The sequence below is a fragment of the Alligator sinensis genome, unplaced genomic scaffold (genome assembly GCF_000455745.1).
Source record: "Alligator sinensis unplaced genomic scaffold, ASM45574v1 scaffold869_1, whole genome shotgun sequence".
NCBI lineage: Eukaryota > Metazoa > Chordata > Crocodylia > Alligatoridae > Alligator > Alligator sinensis.
In genome coordinates this window covers 988802-996603 of record NW_005842159.1, presented here as the reverse complement: position 1 = coordinate 996603, position 7802 = coordinate 988802, and the positions used below count along the sequence as shown (strand labels likewise).

The 7802-nt window shown below is 41.2% G+C and overlaps 1 long non-coding RNA gene across 1 annotated transcript in view; it reads right to left on the bottom strand.

Annotated features, from left to right (window-relative positions):
- Positions 1-371: 371 nt before the first annotated feature.
- The window catches only part of LOC102379843, a 76623-nt gene continuing 69192 nt past the window's right edge, over positions 372-7802 (bottom strand). Inside the window, exons 2-3 of the long non-coding RNA XR_001358187.2 lie at positions 6175-6288; positions 372-2707 (exon numbers count right to left, since the gene is read on the bottom strand). This is a non-coding gene — a long non-coding RNA (uncharacterized LOC102379843). The remainder of the gene's footprint in view (positions 2708-6174; positions 6289-7802) is intronic.

Genomic DNA, 7802 nt, shown 5'->3' with positions numbered 1-7802 from the left:
GGTTATTTTCTCCCGAGGTGGAGCACCTTGCATTTCTCCATGTTTAACACCATCAGGTTTCTTTCTCTCACTCTTACTACATCATTATATTTATCAAAAACACTGAGAGAAAAATACCAAAGTATTAAAAAAGACCAGAGATCCAGAAAGATTTATGGTTGTAACAATATTTTCCCCATTAGATGTTAATGCTTGTGTTTTAAAGAAAGTGTTTCAAAATTTTTCATATGCTTATATCACCACTCAGATATTTATTGGCCTACATTGCAGAGAGAGATCTACTCACTGGATCAGGAGGTACCAGTGAATCATACAGACATCGTGTTTGCAATCAGTGACAAAAGGCAGTATTCTCCAGAATCGGTTGCTGGTTGATTTATTTTAATGACAAATATAGGGTCACATTCCTGTTTCTTTATTCCTGTCTATGTTGGTGTGGTCTGCTTAGCATACAGGGAACTTCCAACTGATGTGCTATGGGAGAACAGCTGACACATTCTTAGCTCCCTGGGAACTCAGCAATTGAAAGCCCCTCAATTATGGTCTAAAACATTTCACTATTACGATAATATTCCCAGGTGTTTACAGTCATTGGGTATATTCCCCATTCACCCAGGACCAAAAACTCCTTCCCTGAAAGACTACTCTTGTTCATAGCTGATGTAGAGCCTGAGACAAGTCTAGCCACAGGAGTCAGTTGGTAGAAGTTATATGGTACTGTTTATTGTAATATTTTGGATAAAACAGGAATTTGATGTTGCACAGACAGTAACATGGTCATTGTCAACACTGCAGGACTGAATTAAATGAACTAAGGCTTACAAAGGCAACTTCTATTCCCAGCCTCTCCCACTCTCCAAAAAAAATCACCCATCTCCCATGTACACGTCCTAAGACCTTCTCTTCAGAAAGTTACAAGGCTGGAAGCTAAAGACATAGACACTACTTTTACTGGTAATGAGGGAGGCCAGATGTATGCAGAGAGGTTGGGTGTCTTCCCAGCTGATTACTTAACATCAGCCTCAGTAAACCCAATTTCCTCAAGCATAGGCTGAGGTTCATAAACTCATCAGACTTTAAACCCTGCTCTTAATTAACACATTTAGAAGTTACTTCCATTCCTTCCACTCACTAATTTTTCTGATTTATTACAAAAAGGTAAAAGGTCTTTTCTCCCATTACCAATTACCTGAGCTATTCAGTACCCTTTAATGAAACCTTCCATGACTAAATTTGTTTCTAGACTTTCAGGTCTCCACTTTTTTTTACTTAAAATATTTGTCAAACAAGGAGCAATTTTCTACTTATGAAGGAGTCAGCTAATTAGTATGGTACCCTGTCATTCTGTCACACAGGCTTGACAAACAATATAGCAGATTAAGGAGTTGCTAATTGGCTGATAGTGTTAGCAGCAATTTCACAGTGCTAATGTACCAAGAAAACATTAAAAAGTTGCTCTGATCAGACTATGGAAAAATTACACAAAATGAGTTTTGAAAGAATAGTCAGTATGTTACAGTAATGCTATGTGATGTGGAAACATATACATTATCACTTGGAAAGGACTGAAGGTGACTGAAAGCTGAGCATGACAGTTTCAAAACCAAGAGAGAGAAAAAAGATATGAAAACAGGGATACAATCTACATGAAATAAGAATAAATGACATATGAGAAGATAATTTGAAGCTGTTTGCATAAGAATAACTTAAACTCCCTCAAACAAACATCCCACTGGTTTCAATGGCAGAGAGTTAACGTAATGCTGACACTTTTGTAAAACCCACTTTTAATGTGTAATTTCATTGTCTTAAAAATAAATGTAATGAATCTTGTGTTTTATAGACACAAAGACAAAGGATAAAGTGAGGCTGAAGTATAGAAAGAGTCTAGTAGACCTTGGAAAATCCTATCCATCTACTCAGTGGTCATCCTGATATTGTTGTCCCATAAGGCCTTTGAGATCTGTTGGATTAAGGAAATAGCTTGTCTCATCCCAGCCGCCAGTGGTTTGCCCAAGATGTAGTTATAGAAAGCAATGCACTTTAAGATATAGGGTGCTTACTAGCACTATTTTTCAGTCTTCTCATGTCATGTCACCATGTTCAAATGTGGGTCTAGTAACAGGCACCTACTATTGCTCAATCTGTAGCTTTAGCAAGGTCCTTGTTGATACTTCATTCTCTTATATGTGAGCATCAGGAGTTCTGTAGTCTGAAAGTTTCCTCCATATTCAAACATGGTGTTGGTGTATCCCCATAGTTGCATGTTAACTTTTGTCTTACTGACCCCTGTTCGGATGTGGTTCAAGCTTCTCCATATTGACCAACTGAGCTCTGCACCTGCAGGGAAATGCTCAGCAGTTTTGATATTCATTCTAACTCCCTCCTGGGTCAATGAACTGCCACATTTATTCATGTGTCTGTTGGTGTTTTATCCAGTGGCTGTATTTTAGAAAGGAAACTTTTCCATGATTTTAAACTGGGAGTCACAATGTGACTACATAGTGGGTGCCTCTTGTCTTTGATCAGTTGGATATGTTCTCTTTTATTTGCTGCTTCTCTCCTGGTGTCTGATGCAGAGATTCTGGCAAGAAGATGGAGACTATTGATATTCATTGGTTTAAAGCATCCAGTAATCCAACTTTCAGTCAGCACAGGGTCTAGCTTCTTTGCATGTGTCAATCTCTTCTAAACTGGGCATCCATACCTTTAAAGAAAAGACAAGGAAGTTTGCTATTAAATCTTTATATGGTACAGATAACAGTTTCAACCTTAAAGGTAAATATTACAGCTTTAAAATATTTTACATTAGAATGATACAGTATTCAGTATATTAAATGTCATGTTTTATACTGCATGATATACATGCTCTAAATTTTTTTTTAAATGTATGCATCCAAAACCTTTAAAATTACAGGAAGACACTATAGTTATAGGAAATACTTAGCCTTTCTTCCCTCAGTGCTCTAGATGAACTCTGAAAACATCTGTGAAGAGACCCTGAATGTCTAAGAGAAGGAATCAAAGTAAGTCCTAGAGTCTCTACTGATATAAATTAATTTAATCAAAATATTAAGGGATGTGAATAGGAAATACCTTAATTTTCAGTACACCAATGTTGGGAATTTTTGTTAAGAAGAAGAATATCAATTAATCATTTATGAGTCTAAATTATATCAAATTGTTATTACTGAATATTAGGAAAAATGTAATTATTGGACTGGTAAAATCAATGGTTGCCACCTAGCCTGTTTAGGAAGGATCCTATCATCAAGGGAGATGAACAGCAAATAGGTAGAGCCCTTTTCTCCCTAGCACCACCTGGGGTGACGAGGAACCATGGTAATAAGCTGATGGAGAATAGGTTTAGGTTAGAGATCAGAAGGCAATATTTTACAGTTAGGGTGGCCAAAATCTGGAACCAACTTCCCAGGGAAGTGGTCCTCGCCCCTACCTTGGGCAACTTCAAGAGCAGGTTGGACGATCACCTGTCTGGGGTCTTGTGAACCCAGCATTCATTCCTGCCTGTGACAGGGGGTCAGGCTAGATTATCTGTTCAGGTCCCTCTTGACCCTAGCTACTATGAAACTACAGGCAAAAGGGGTAGGGAAGAAACAATCTCTGTCCAAAATGCCATTATTTGTTTCCAAATCACAAACAATTCGGAAGCAAATTACCTTGATTGTTTACAGATCAGTATTCTAAGAAATAAAGCATAAAATAAGGTACTGGTTTGTACATGCTGCAGATCACAAATCACAAAGGAAAACAGGATGATAGGCTGGTAAGTAGCTATCTATAATGTGTAGAAAAAGATGCTTTAAGATATGAGCTTTCAGTCTCCTTAGTATATACTGAAAACATTCAGAATTTCTAAAAGGTATAGATAATGATTGCCTCCATCACAGAAGAATTCTGTATTGGAATTCACATTGACAGATAAACAGGAATCAATTACAAAACTGAAAAAACTGTAGTTTTATGAGAGTTTTAGTATAACGTTCATGGTATATACATTTTATATGTAAACCATTTTGTATAGGTGAGAAAATAGATGGGATGTTAATAACAATTAGTATAAATCAGAAGCTGGGAATTTTAGAAGAATCAATAAGAGATATAGGTATTATGAAGAAAACTAATGGAATTAGGGATATAAATACTTCAGGTATCTTAAGAACACAATTAGTCCTTAGCAATGGAAGGAGTAGATGGACATAGTAGAAATGCCAGTAATAACAAAGAAAAGGGTGAAGTACCTAATACATATTACTATTTTCAGCTAGAAAATATGTGTGTGTCACATAATGATAAAATATTTTCCATGTCAAGAGTAACTAAGGAGGAAGTTAAATACCAGTTACTAAAGCTGGATATTTTTAAATAATCAGTTTTAGATAACGTTAAAACTGTAAAAGAGCTGGGCAATGAGCTCTCTGGATTTTTAATGTTGATCTTCAATTATGTCTGAAAGTATTCGTGGTTTTTCAAGATCTGAAAAGGATAAATGGGTAAATATAGACCAGATAGTGTTAGAGTGATGGTTGGGATAAAGTTAGGCAAGCTTTCATTAGGCCTGTGCAACTAGGGAACTATTTGATTCAGATTCAGCAGATTCAGATGCCAGAGATTCAATTTTGAAATCCGAATTGTTTTTCCAATTTGATTCAGCGGAATCGCTTAGGAAGATTCGGAGCCAATTCGGAGATTCGGCCATAGAGTATAATGGGGAATCAATGAAATATCTATAACTTGGTTTTCTTTTGTCTGATTCAGATGACACAGGTAGATATGGTAGCCACTGCTGAGAGCATGGCATGTACCAAGTTTCAAGGTGATAGGTGCAGGGGTTTCTGGGAAACTGTACCTCAAATTCTGAAAGAAAAACTCATGTCACTTGTGTGTGTTAAGCCACAGTGGGGTAAAAACTGCCAGGTTGGTATCTCTTTCTGAGTCCACACATCCTGCCCAGTTTCAAGGAGATAGGTGCAGGGGTTTCTGGGAAACTGCACCTGAAACTGCTGACAGGCAAAGCTCATGACAGAGGTGACACTGTATGTGTTTTAAGGCACAGGAGGGTGGAAACTACAGGAATGATAGCCCCTGCTGCAGCCACAAAGCCTGCCAGGTTTCAAGGAGTTAGATGCAGGGGTTTGGGGGAAACTGTACCTCAAGTTGCAGACAAGCAAAACATGTGACATGGGTGACTGTGTGTTAAGGCACAGCAGGGTGAAAGCTGCAGGCATGCTAGCCCCTGCTGAGGCCACAAAGTCTGCCAGCTTTCAAGGAGATAGGTGCAGGGGCTTCTGGGTTCTGGGGCCCTGCATCTCTAGCTGCTAGCAGGCACAACTCATGCAGTGGGTGCTTGTGCACAGACAAGAAAACTCATGCCATGGGTGACACTGCGTGTGTTAAAACGCAGCGGGGTGACAGCTTCAGGGGTGGTGGCCCTTGCTGCGGCCATGATGCCTGCCAGCAGAGATCAGTGCAGGGTGGTTCTGGGGCCCTGCACCCCTAGCTGCTGACAGACAAAACTTGTGACATGGGTGCTTGTGCAACTGACTGTCTCTGTCTTGCGGTAGAAGCAGTTCCCGGCTCTGTATTGATTCTGTCCTCTCCTTAGTCTGTGGTTTTGTAAGTGTTAATCCTTGCTCATTAACTCATTATCCACACTAGCTACTGTGTATTGAGCTGGTCCCTGAGTGAATCAATACAGAGCCAGGAACTGCTTCTGAAACACCCTGCCACAGGAGCATCAGGGAGAAAACAAAAAAAGCAAACTTACCCAGAGAGGCAGGAGAAACCATGGTGAGCCCAGGCAGGAAAAACACTGTCTCTCAAACAATTAAATAAATCAGCTGGGGCCACAGCAGATCAAAGGCTGCCATGGCAAACCCAGCTGCTGGGGTTTGAGCCCAGGAAAAGGAAAGTGGTACAGCCAAGGAGAGAGAAAAAAAATGTGCCAAAGAGAAAAAGAGGAAACAGCTAGGTCAGGCAAGCAGCAAATGGGAGGCTGCCACAGCAGACCCAGCTGGACAAAAGGAAGATTTAAGGGACACCAAGAGGGCATTCAGGAGTTGGATGGAGAGAGGGGGAGACGAGGAGAGGAAAAGACGACAGGTGAAAAGAGAGAGGAAGAGAACCAACCCCGGAGCTTGAGGTCCCCCAACTTACCTGGGGAGAGCCAGCCAAAAATTTGCCCAGACAGGGAGAACCAGCTCAGGAGTGGAGGAAGCTGTGCGGCCAGTGACTCCAGTCCCAGGGAGTGAAGGTAATCACTCCAGGAACCTAGAAGAAAATGAGGATATGGACGATATTACTCTCCAGGAATGAGCGAGTCTGTCCTGGCCCTGAAGGTAAGGGTGGGGTTAGAAGTAAGGAATAGCTGTCTTGGGACCTCTGCAGGGAAGAACGGGGCAAGCAGCCAAACTAAGAGGAAGACTCTGGTCAGGGGTCCCTAAGACCACGACCAGAGCACCAGCGTCAGGGGCTAGTAACAACATGCCCAGAACATCTGGTGTGTTTAGGGCAGGGGATGGGGATGGTGGAGCCCTGTGAAGAACAGCCAACAACTTGAGCCTATAAAAAAACCCTTTGTCTCCCAAGAGCGTTTTGTCATCTATTTCCCATAACATCAAAAGGCATGGCAGACAATTTTCCAAAGGATAAAACACTACCATCTCAACTGGGAGATGACGTGGCTTTAGGTGGCACACCATCAACCTCCTACACATACATCTAGAAACAATGAATGTAAGACATACTTTAAAAAGTACTAACTGAACTAATAGTGTAGCAAAACCCACAGTTTTTCTTTATTTTAATTTATTTTAAAATGCATTCCCTCCCCTTCCCCAACTATTTCTGACTTTTTCTCTCCCTCTCAGACTTAGGATAAGCTTTAACATTTTTATTTTGGTAGCAAGTTTTTGGTTGTGGATATCCACTGTTTTATATTGTATTATTATTAGGTTTGTATTGATTCTTACTGTTGTATATTGTCTTATTATCATTTTGTATTGATTTTTATTGTTTCGTATGGATATTGTATGGTTTAGGCCTGTGTTTGTAAGTGAACCAAAGTCATGTCAAGTTTCCATTTTATATGTCAAGCCTCCATCTTGTGTCCTCTGCCTGGGCATCCCACGTTGCAACAATATGAGTCATTGTACCCCTCCCATGTAAATTGATTCCCAGATGAATGAGAATGATTGGGAATGATTGAAATACAATGGTAGCAGGCCTCTTCTGAATGGCCTGTAATGACTGGGCCATCACCTCACATTGATTCATCCAGGAACCATGGACCTCACCCAGGAACAGAGACAAGAACCCAGCATTTAAAAGACAAAAGACCCTGCAGAACGAGCAATTCGACCATTGTACCTCACCATTACAGACACCTGAAACTGCACATCCCTGCATGACCCCTGCCTGGACATGCCTCCTGTCACTAGGGTCACACAAGGTCTGCCCCTATAAGAAGGGGCGGTGAAGACAGACCCAGTGAAACGCCCTCTCCATCTGGACCAGCACCATGCCACACCACCTATCCACCCAGAGGCCCTGCCAGCGACCCCCCCTCTGTACAACACCTACTGGACAAGGACCCCTTTCCAGCCTGGATAGGTAGATATTACCTGCACACCTCCTCCTACAATTTGGACTCTCTCTGTCTCTCTTCCTGGACTTCAGTACACTTCAGCCCCTGCACCGAGCCTCTCTAATGCCTGCTGCCATTGTGTGTGTGTGTGTGTGTGTGTGTGTGTGTGTGTGTGTGTGTGTGTGTGTGTGTGGGTGCG